Source organism: Camelus ferus, chromosome 14 (assembly GCF_009834535.1).
Source record: "Camelus ferus isolate YT-003-E chromosome 14, BCGSAC_Cfer_1.0, whole genome shotgun sequence".
NCBI classification, from domain to species: domain Eukaryota; kingdom Metazoa; phylum Chordata; class Mammalia; order Artiodactyla; family Camelidae; genus Camelus; species Camelus ferus.
Genome location: NC_045709.1, coordinates 27,143,332 through 27,154,836, shown reverse-complemented (window position 1 = coordinate 27,154,836; position 11,505 = coordinate 27,143,332). Strand labels below are relative to the sequence as shown.

General features: G+C 51.2%; 1 long non-coding RNA gene across 1 annotated transcript; it reads right to left on the bottom strand.

Moving 5' to 3' along the window:
* Positions 1 to 4,216: 4,216 nt before the first annotated feature.
* On the bottom strand, positions 4,217 to 9,940 carry LOC116668635. Its single transcript, XR_004325865.1, has 3 exons — positions 9,471 to 9,940; positions 5,794 to 5,932; positions 4,217 to 4,359 (listed from the first exon to the last, which is right to left on the bottom strand). It is a non-coding gene; the product is annotated as an uncharacterized LOC116668635 (long non-coding RNA).
* Positions 9,941 to 11,505: the final 1,565 nt, after the last annotated feature.

Sequence of the window (11,505 nt, the reverse complement as noted above, 5' to 3'; positions counted from 1 at the left end):
GGTGGGGGGCGGTGAAGGTCCAGTGATCTCATCAGGAAACATTCAACTCCCACTGCGACGCTGACCCCACGGACCGTGGATCCTCTTCAGGAGAGCTTGGAACTTGCGAGGACTCGGAAGGGCTGCAGGAGGTTCCAACCTGAGAAAATACGCAGCATCGCACCACCTCCCAGACGCCGTCAGTTCTGGCCCCTGGACACACACAGCCCACAGCAGGGGCCACGTTCTCTGCGAACTGGCAGCAGGCATGGCTGTGGAGTGACTCTGCAGACAGCCCGCTCACCCTCGGCTGGTCAGCTAAAGGATCCATCGTTACTACCTGTTAGAGATGGTGTCTCATGTTTATTCCAAATACCTGAGGCCACTTTTAAAGCCCAAGTGCAGTCACCTGGCCACACTTCCACATCCATCCATCAGTCATTCATGATCAACTCAGTTTGCAATGGGGGCTGTGGAGGAAAGAGACAGACACAGAGTACCCCTCTGCCACTGCTTTCAGTGTAGCCGGTGTGACAGGGACGATACACAAAACTGAAGAAAGGTCACTGGAAGCCCTCTGGGTTTTGTTATCTCATTTTTCAAATCTGAACCTTAAATAGAGCCTCTCTTATCCCCCAAGTTATCAGGTAAAGAGAAAGAGCTGTACGAAGGGACAAGGTGACAGCCCTGGTGGCTCGATCTTGTGGATTTCAGGGGCTGGAAAGGATTGGGGGAGGGGGGGTCCCTGAGGAGGAGAGGTCCCCACAGGGTTTGAAGGAGAAGTGGGGTCCATGCAGGCAGAGCCAGAAGGGCGGTCTTTCAGAACATCCCCCTTAAATATTTAAATGAGTCTTTTCCATTTTCTCATCAGTGTTTGTCAGCATCATTTACCCTTAAAATTCTGTGCAAATGAAACACATTAAGGGCAGTTCAGTAATTAAAGGTAATTATTTCAGTGGAAGGGACTTTTCTCCCCCTAATCTCCTCTTTATCTGCAGAGAGCCAGCTCCTGGTTACATCTACCACCTACAGCCTTGGCTCTGTTTACGTTAAAGAATAAGCCACTGTTTGATTTGGTTTCTTGCTTTCAATATGTAAACCTTGGTCTCTCATGTCTCCATTACAGGAAGGAAAAATAAAAGAACAAGGCTCTTAAAATATCAGAGTGATGGCTACTTACAGATCCACACAGCCTCAGTGTGTTACACAACAGTCACTTAGGAAAATGCGTAAGAGTCTCCCGGCCGCAGCCTCGATTTGGCAAGTATACCCCCATGGAGCCAATCCCTTTTTATTTGGCTGTCAGTTCGTTTGGTTTTTCTGGCTGCGTTGCACCAGAGCGTGTATTTATTTCAAAAGGTCATTCACCTATTCCATGGTTCAAAGGGACCATTTTGTTCACTTGAAGTGTCCTCATAATGATACAGGAAGACATAGCTAAGGAAGATGAGTTAGAATTGTGAGCAAAACTAATAGGAAAATCTAGGGGTTTACACCACAAAACACAAAAAAGAAAAATAAAACAGAAACATCATTCTTTCACTACAAAAAACAAGTGGCATAAACAAAAACAACTAAAACATCTCTAGAGCAAACCAAGCTCCGAGTTTTACTCTATCCTAAAATTAATCATTGCAGCTGCTGTAAATACTTCATTGATTTATTTTATTCATATTCTGCAATGGCAGCATATTCTAGTTGCCGCCTCAATTTAACTAATCCAGAGCAAATGAAAAGACAGATTGATATGAAGTTCACTTTGTACCCAGATTGTAATGGCGTCCCTAACTGAACTTCAGCGTCACGCGACTGGGTGAAGTGACATGTGTCTTACCCACCTCCGTGGGTGCCAGGTGAAGCGGGCCTGATGAAACAGTCAGCACGTCCAAGCTCATACTGCTCACCGCACGACAGCCCAACAAATCAGGAGACGTTGGGGCAAGGAACAATGACTTTCTTCAGAAAGATGGTGGACTAGTGTCCCATAGAAGCACTTTCCCTGAATTAGGATTCAAGTTGCTTTTACACTAAAAGGAGAGGGGGTAAAGTCCTGGTTCCAGCCACACTCCCGGCGGGAGGTGCTCACTTCTTCCTTCCTGGTCACTCACAGGTGGGTCTGGTCAGGATGTTCCCTGTGAGCCACACAAAGGTATTTTAGCCTGACGCTCATGACCTGGGAGGCGGGGTTCCCAGAGACGGGTTATTATGTGGAATGCAAGCTTATAGCAACTTCCCTTAGTGGTGAGCTTGTACTAGAACCCAGGGGCTCTTCCCTGTTGTGTGAACAGCCCCCCCAGTCCCACAGGTTAGCCCCCTTCTGGGGAAGAAAAACCAGCCCGTGGCTCCTTCACCTACCTTTTTATACAGGGAAAAAAAGCCATTCCTGTAGCGAGGATGAGGACAAGTGCTTCCCAAAGACCACACGCTTGCTAGCTAGGATCCTGGCTGATGAAACACTGCTTGGCCAGTCACAGGCTGTGTTCACATGACAAGGGTGGCTGTCACTTGAGTGGACTGTATTAAAACACTTGGTTTCCATGAGATTTTTATAATCACACTATGTGGTGTTTATGGATGTCTGGCCCATAAAAACCCTGTATTTAGGGCAGCTACGAGACGAAGCTGAACCACTTGGGAGCCAAAAAGCAACCGAATGAACTCCATCACTCATTGTCACAGGACTTTCAAATCCGCGTCCTTTCTGAGGGGGAGCTTCCTCAAACGTGAGTGCGGGGACACGTGACCTACGGCAGAGCTGGGGTAACTGCTCAGCTCACGCGGATGGAGGCTGAGCACCCCACCCAGCAGGAGAGGGGCATTCGGACGAGATTCTTCAGCACCCCCACCCCGAAACCTCCGCGTGGCCCTAACTGCAAACAAGCTGAGACAGGGGTGGGCCTGGACCTTCAGCAGGCGTGCTGGGCTGGAACGAGGTCAGGCGTCTGGACGCCTGTGCTGCCCCCCGAGCTGACACCTTCCCTGTCTCTTGTTAGGCTCGCCCAGAAAATCTCAGTCAAGACGCCCCCCTCCCCCGGCAGATGCAGCCCCGGGCGCGCGTGCAGGAGTGACGGGGTCGCCACGCCCGTGCTGCCAGTCTTGCTTCTGCTGATATTTACGTGCTCGATGAAGCGGGCCCTGTTCACAAACATGGCATCACCTCCCGGGACCTGCACCAGACGGGACCTCCGACACAGACCAGGGCAAACTGCACTAATTTGCCGGGCCCCGCCCAAGTGGAGCCAAACTCAAAGCTTTTATTTTTGAAACTCCAAGTGGAGAACCACAGTTTCGAAAACACCAAGGCAAAGAGTCAGAGGCGGGAAGCTGTCTGAGAGCCACTTCCGCGTGAAGGTGCTCCGCGTTTCCTATTCTGCTTCCTGCAATGGTGAATTTGTTATTAAAGCCGAAACCTAAATAATCAGACTGCCCCTACGTGGAGCCTCGCTTCATCTACCCTAAGATCTCGCCATCAAATGGAGATATGACCGGTGTTACCAATTTAGGGGTTTCTGTGGCATCTACTCTGTGACATGTCAGGTCTATGTCTCTGGGTGAGAAGTGCATTGATTTTTTTTTCATGGCGGGATTTTATTTTTTCAGGTCCGAGGACAGCTGAGGGCTGCAAAACCAAGCTGATGGCCCCATAGGAGAATCTGATTGGTTGATAAGACAGTTTATAAGAAAAATCACTGCACTGCACATCCAGAATAACGGTCAAGTGAGGTCACAAACTCTGTTTGATTGGACCACACCAAAATATTTAATGTAGCGAATTTTCTAGAGTTCACAAGAACTATCTTGCCCGAGACCCGGGCTTAAGCTTAGATGTTTGTGTCAACCCTTCATCCGCGGCCTGTGGCCGTGTCTGTGGACCCAGCTGCTGCTGTGCTGACCCACAGAGGTCTCTGTAACCGCACCGGAGCGGAAGGCAATCGTTCCAAAACACTGGGAGAGTGCTGGCTGGTCGTTGCCTGAAGATACGGCTCAAGCACTTAGCCAAGCCCTGAACCTGATTTTGCCTGAGTAATTCTGTAAATCCTCGGAAAAGGGAAGTGAAGTGTTTAGCAGAGAAAATAGATTCTTCTTACAAAAGAAAGAACATTTTCTTGATCTGAGGAAACAGCAGAACGTCTCCTTGCCACAAAGATGCGCAGGCTCCACTTTGAAGATCAAACTTGTAGGTGAACGAAGATGCCAGAATAAAGCACACCCTCCTTCCTCCAGGCGTGACGCTGTGTTCACATAAGAGCTGTATGAGCCTGATTTATGTGGACTTCTATTAATCAGCAAAATCCAATCCCAAGGTTTCCACCTGTCACCTCCAGGCTTCCTTAAATTCAACACTTGTCAAATGTGATGGATGTCTCCCGTCCTCAGGTGCTACTTCCCAAAAAGAAGAAGAAAAAACACGGGAAATGGAAAGACAAGCATGTTAAACAGGTGGCCAGATGAAATGGTTTGAGCACCAGGAACAGTCATGTCTTGTCTCCCCATGGGGGTTAATAAAACCTCAGCAGACGTGGCCGTCATCTACCTGAGCCCGGGCAGGTCCAGGTAGACCCGCCCTGCCTCCCCCAGGCTCAGAGAACAGCACTAGTTACAGCAGAGCCGTCATAACTCTTCTCAGGCAGGTGACACGCGGTGCCGGGTGTCCCAAGACGTGTGATGACTGCTGTGCTAGGGGAGAACAGCCCTGACTTCACACTGCACCTGTTTCTTGTCCTTTAACCTTTGTAACCTATTTGCTTTTGCTACAAGGTAATCACTAAAGGGATGTTGCTTATAAGCTTAAATGATACACATGGCCCATCTCTGGGCGCCCCGCCTCCCGGGGAATGAGCGTTAAGCTAAAACAACTTTGTGTCGCTCACAGTGAACAGCCTGACCGCGCCCACCTGTGAGTGACCGCAGGAAGGCAGAAGTTAACACTGCCCTTCTGGAGACCAGGAAATGTTTGGCTTTACTCCCTCTACTTTTAGTATCAAAGAAGCCTCACTCCTAACTCAGGGAAGGTGGCTCTTTCGGACACTAGTCCACCATCTTCTCCACCTGCTGGCTTTCTGAATAAAGCTGTCTCTCCTTGTCCCAACACCTCATCTCCCTGTTTATTGGTCTGTCGTGCGGCGAGCAGCACAGCTTGGACCCAGTAACATTTTGTCCATAAACTGTGAGTGCTTTTCAACTAGTCCCAAACTTTTAAGAAGTTCTGATTGGCCCTAAATAATGAATTGCATATTCATCATCATTTTCCTCTCAAATGTTTGATTTCATTAGGTTCGGATCATTCATTCATTCACCCGGTTCAGAGCCTTATACCGGACAGCAGCAGAATTGCAGGGAAGGTATAAAACTATGAATTGACACATGGTAACTGACTATACTTCAACAGATTAAAAAAACCTTTTTAAGAAAGGTATAAAACCATGCAGGGCCCCTAAATTATGATTATTTTTAACTTTTCTAAACCATTAAAATGCAGCTCAGTACGTAAAGATACCTGCCAAGAAAGGAAGCAGGGGGGCGCTGAGCTTTCCGATAGATGAGGACAGGGCCGTGGGACTCCTTGGGACTTCAGGCTCTTCTAAGTCACGCAACCACGCCAATGACATGGGAGCAGGACCCTCGACCCACCGGAAAGGCTCCCATCCGTGAAAGCAGAGCTGGGGTGAGGGAGGGCCAAGAGCGGGCCACCCACCCCGCAAGCTCCCTGCTGGCGGCCACTCCCAAAGAAACCAGAAGGCTCGACCTTTCCTTATGCAACGTCTGAAATTAATCTGGGGCTGAGAATCAGAGGCGGATCAAAGGGTGGATTACCTGAGGCTGCCTCTGTACTAACAAAGGCCTCTTCAGCTGGTGAATCGGTGCGGTGGCCCTGGGCCCAGGGCAGCGATTTGAGAAAATCACCCACGGCAACAACTAGGCCAGGAGTCCTCAGTGGCTGCCAGCAATCGCGCTGAATGTTGGAGGGAGAGAGAACTCATACGTAATCCAAGTTAGAGCAACAACAACTGAATGCTCCCAGTTCTGCTCGGGAGAACCCAGCCCAGGCCTGCAGGGACGCCCAGGGAATCACCAGCCGGGGCGGCGGGCTCACCAGCCCTGCCTCCCGTGTGGCACCGCTGGTCTTCGGGGAAACACTGCTTCTGTAAAGCCTTGGTTTCCTCATCAGTAAAATTGAATATCAGCAAATAACAGCTATTATTACTGTGGTCCTCCAGGTGGCTGTGAGAGATGGGAGGCCACACAGGGGAGCAGAGGACCTGGAGGTAGTTGACTCTCCTCCCCAAAAAAAGAGTACCCTAATTCCCCTAATAGAAGCCCCACAGAGATGCTCTCCACATTGGAGCTCAGAGGGGAGGCCTGAAGAGAGAGCTGCGGAGCTGAGGTTGTCAGCCCCATCAGGAGGGCGGATGTAACCTGTGAACATCCCGAGTCTGGGGGAAAGCATCGTCAGCAAGGAGGAAACAGCAAAAGCCACACAGAAAAGAACATGAGCAGCGGGGGGAGCCCCTCCGGGCCCCAGCATCTCTGACCAGAGGGAGGCAGATCCTGACAGGTATGAATTAGATGAGTGCTGCTTACACAGATGCCTCATTTTCCAACAAAGAACCTCAGCCCACACATGAATGGACGGAGAAGGTGTGGTCACTGGTCAAGGAGCAAGAGATGGGTGAGGACAAAGGACAGGGCAAGCAACCTCAAAGGGGCCGCACTCTGTCTGCTGCCAGACACCTAAGGAGCCACCCTTGCCGGGAGAGGCAGGGGCCCAGGATGAAGCAATCCGCCCGTAACATCCAGCTCTCTTCTATTCCACGTATGCTGTGTGGCAGGCAACGTGCTGGCTGCTCAAAGAGGGTGATATTTTTCATCCACAATGATCCTGAAAGGTAGTATCACTGAAATCGCGTACTTGCCCAAGATACACTGATACGCACAGCGCGTTCCATCATTCGACGTTCCCGCCTTTTAGTAAGATTCTCACTGCAGGTGGGCCGGGGAGCCGCCACTCGGGGTAGACTCCTGGCCCAGGCTGCAGCTGGGCCAGCCCTCAGGGTCCCCAGGTGACTGGTCCGGGAGTGAGCCTGGCACCCTCATGGGGTCAGTCATTTTGAGGGAAATTTGTGTGGATACTGGGAAAATCTCTTTCTGAAATTGCTAACTCTGAAGGGAATGTGGGCCGAAAAGTTTTGAGTTATTTTCATTAAAAAATAAACTTAAAGTCTTTCTGTAAATTGCAAGGAAACAATTATTTCATACTGACAAACTTTTCAACACAGAAGTTCCTCAGGGGCTGTTTTAGTTTTGTTTTGTGTCTGCTCGTGTCTCCTTGAGGCCTGCAAGAGAGAGGCGATGGACGCCCCGCAGACGCAAGCCCTCTCTGACATCGCAAGCGCGAAGCAGTGGAAAGGGCTGCTGGGCACATGGCGTCTGAGCGGCCCGTCCTTCGCACCGGAAGCAGTTAGCAATGTGAGTCTGGGCCACAGAGAAGACAGGGGTGTGGATCTGGCCATTGGATAATACCATAATGAAAAGAGCACAAAACTCTAGTAAAGAAGAGAAAGGTGATAGAAGATGAAATCTTAGAAGGAAAATTTGAAACATTGGAAATGAAACGCATCCTTATTTCTGCTAAATGCATTGAGAAAGAATGGCCCAGAAAGACATCACAGGAGACCAGAGAAGCAGAGTGTGGCCAGTGATTTAAAACACCTCCCAGAGGCCCAAGGCTGTAGGCTTACAAGAGGCCTCCGGATCTGCCAGGGGAGAAGGTTGTTGCGCTGTTTCCCAGCTTAGCTGGAAAGTGAGGCAGGAGACGCCACTGAGCAGTTGTCCTGGGGGTGAGGCTGCCGCCCTGGGGTGCAGGGTGGGGATGGCCGGAGGATGCAGACGTGGAGCCGGAGGAGGGGCGGGGCGGGGGGGGCGGGGCCTGCCAGGCGCTTGTGAAGCAAGTGGACGAATGAGTGCAAAGCAACGGAAAAGGGAGGCGATGTGGAATCTCCTACAGGCAACATCCTTGAAAAAGTGGGGAGGCTCATGGGTGCAGGTGTGGGGGCAGAGAGGCATCACACTCCCCGGGCGGAGGAGGGCGGGGACCCCTGACTTCTGCCCGCTGGGCTCTGCGCCTTCCACCCACAGGTCTGCGCTGGGTCCCCGAGAGAGGAGGCGAGGCAGCTCACTGACCCCGACTGATCAGCAAGGGCAAGAAAGTGCCAGGCTGTTAAGGAAAAAAAGCAAAATAGGTGGTTTCTCCTATTGCCCAGCTGGCACCTTGGTTCCGAGGACACAGCCGCACAACAGGACATTCTATGTCCCGCAACTGCTGCCTCAGTCCCAGGCTCGTCCCCACTGCCTCCTTCTTTCGTTCTCTTTCCCGCCAAAGTTTCTGCTTCAGGGCTGAGCTCCACGGGAGGAAAGAGCCCGTGACCGCGGATGACCGGCCCCACCGGCATGAGGGTGACGCAGCGGAGGCCTCCCGTAGAGGACCCCGCGGCCGATCTGGGGAAGGAGCTGTCACCCACCGGCCACCAGCGGACAGCTCCCCGCCCAAGCGTTTACCCTTTTTTTTTTTTTTTTGCTTTATTCCGCCTTCTCTTTCTCTCTGGGCAATAAAACAGCCTTTTTTTTTTTCTTTTCCACTTGGTGCCTCTACTGAAAAGTCTTTCTCAATTGGCAGGCAAGGACCCACACGTCTGTGGGGGAGGCCTGCTCACCCGTCTGGTGGGCTTTCCAATTTGAGGTCCCTCTAACTGCTGACATCTCCAGAGCCACCCGTCTATTCATCCAACAAATGCTCAGTGAACACCTCCCCAGGCCAGGCAGTGTGGCCGTGCACGGGGAGGTGCAGCTCCCAGCCGAGGGGGGTGGGACTTGCACAGTGGGGACTGGGGCTCTCACTCCCGGCCTGTGTCTTTTCCAACGCTTCAAGCCACTCCAAATATATATATATTGGATATAAGTTAGAACATGGCACTTGCTATGAAATTCAGCTTCATATTCAGCCCCTCCTGGGGCACCACCTCCCTGCAGTCCTCCCTGTAGAAACCAGGGGCTGCCCCTGCCCGGGAGGTCTAGGGATGAGGACACAGAGGACAGAAAGGGAGATCACAGACACCCAAAGTCACGTGAAGGAGGCAGACACTCAGCCAGCATTGAGAAAGCTGTCGGGAGGGCGGGAGGTCCACCCTGGGGGGCTCCAGTGTATTCCTGGGAGGCTCCGAATTCCATCAGAGCAAGGAACTGCCAGAGGGGATGAGAAGGGCCTGAGCAGTGGACAAGTAAGGGCTATCCAGCCAGAGGAGAGCGGGCTTACAGAGGAGCCACTGGGCGAACTGGGAGAAGCAGGAGGGCAGAATGAGCAAGTTCAGGAAAACCCACGCCCAAGGTGTCTGGCGCGCCTGGGGCCAGAGAGGAGCCGCACGGGACCTGACTCCGAGCGAGTGCTTGGCCGTTCTTCTAAAGGGCATGGGGAGCCCCGGGGCACTGCGAGACACCTGCTAATTCTCAAAGAAGTATGTCCGTATCCAGTTTGAAGATGCTTGGGGTCCAGTGGCTCGGACTGGGTGTCTCACTAGGTGATGAGGGGCTGGAGGAGTAGAACAGGAGTCTTAAGCTTCTGGCTTCTCCTCTCCAGGGAGTCTAAGAGCCAGGCAGCCCGCATCACCCCACTGAGACGGCAGAGCCGGAGGGCACAGGCATCCAGGGGTCGGCAGGTCTTAGCTGCTCGTGGTCTTTAATGGGATTCATTCGTCCCAGCACCGAATGAAGCTGTTTCAGTTCAGTCCAGGGAGGACTTGCCAGCCCTGCTTCTTCCCTGGAGGAGCCACATCTCAGCCAGAGGCCGATGCTCAGCACAGGGACGATGTCAGACACTGCACAGGTGAGGCTTCAGGAGCTCGGCCCAGGAAAGGAGCCAGTCTCAACCCCAGGCAAGTACAGAATGGCTTCCCGAGCCGAGAACGAGGACTTGCTTCACACATTCCAAAGGCAGCCGGCAGCCGGGACAAAGGAAGCGCGCGTGCGCGCACGCACACACACCCGGCCGCGCTTTCTGGCTGGTCCCAAACAATTGTCCGCAGCCACTGGGAGGCCCTCGGTGGCTTCACCAAGTGGAGGGTGCATTGCAAATGAAAACAACAGTCTGCCAGTCAAAGGCGATGTTGTTAAGCACAGGAAGAGGAATGCCACCGTGGGGGGGGCGGATAAAAGGGCTCCGAGCATCTCTAGAGCGGTTCACACACAAAAGCACCTCTGTGCCTTTAACAGCAGCTCCCCGGTTTCATAACCTGAATGCTGCCCGTAGTGATGTGGTTTGGAAATTAACCTGGCTTTTCTTCCCACTGCTGTTTTACATATTAATTAAAGTGTTTTCCTCAGATCAGGAATGCCTGCAGGCTGGCCGAGCTCTGCAAAGGCATCCTGCCGCCACGCCCTGCCGGGCCCCAGCCGAGGGCCTGCCATTCGAGGAGTCTGCCCCGACCCTGTCCCCTCCCTGGCATCCTGAGACAGACCACACACTAGTATGGCCTTTAAACAGTCATCCATCGCTTCCCTCCCCCAAAGATGACTGCAGAGCACAACTCAGGGGAGGTGAATTGTGGGAGAAATTGCTGGAGAGGGGTCTGTGTCTCTCCTCGGCACCCGCCGCCTCCCTCCCCAGCCCACTTCTTTCTTTTTCTTGTTTCCTGTTCCGGTGGTGCTTGGAAAACATGTGCAAACAACTCACATTTTAAGAGTAAGTTGACTTGTTATAGGTTATCACAAGCTATTTACACCAGAAACTAACACAATATTATCAATCAACAATGCTTCAATTTAAAAAAGAGTTAAGTTTTAAATCATCTATTTTTAGGGAATCACGGTGGCTTAAACTTTAAAGACCATGGAGTTCCTGAATCCCCAGCATGCAAAACGGATCAGCCCCTCAGGATCCAACACCCGCCCTGCGGTCAGCCTCCGTATCCCGCTTTGCATCTCGAAGTATCTTTCTTTACAAGTTGAAGATTCATAGCAGTGCTTCAGTTACACAGTAATGCCAGGAGTAATTTTCTAGTTCGGCACATGTGGCTCATACATCTGCTTCCCAGGGTAATGCAATCAAGTCACAGTTACTGCCGTGGGCTCAGGATACTTTAGCCCAATACATCCTTTTCAATTTTGAATTATATTTTGGACTGAATCCATGAACTTCTTGCATTATGTTAAATAAATATGCTTCTTTGTGATTTTAGAAAACTTTGTTCCCCATAAAGTCAAGGGTGAAATGATTTAGACTCAAAAATGCAAAATGCAGGGCTAACTGGTCACCTGTAATGAAGGTAATTCAGTTTATATACCGAAGAGCAGATTATTCCAAAATATATGTCATGGATTTCTACACATGGATGTAGACATCAGTATAAATAAGGAAATCCAGTTGATTTATCGAAAGTAAAATAAAGCTACTCTAGTTCCCTACTTGGCGTTTATTTATAAAATTCAAAAAAGGTGAATGAAAGTCAGATTCAACGTAATAAGCGTCTGGGGGCA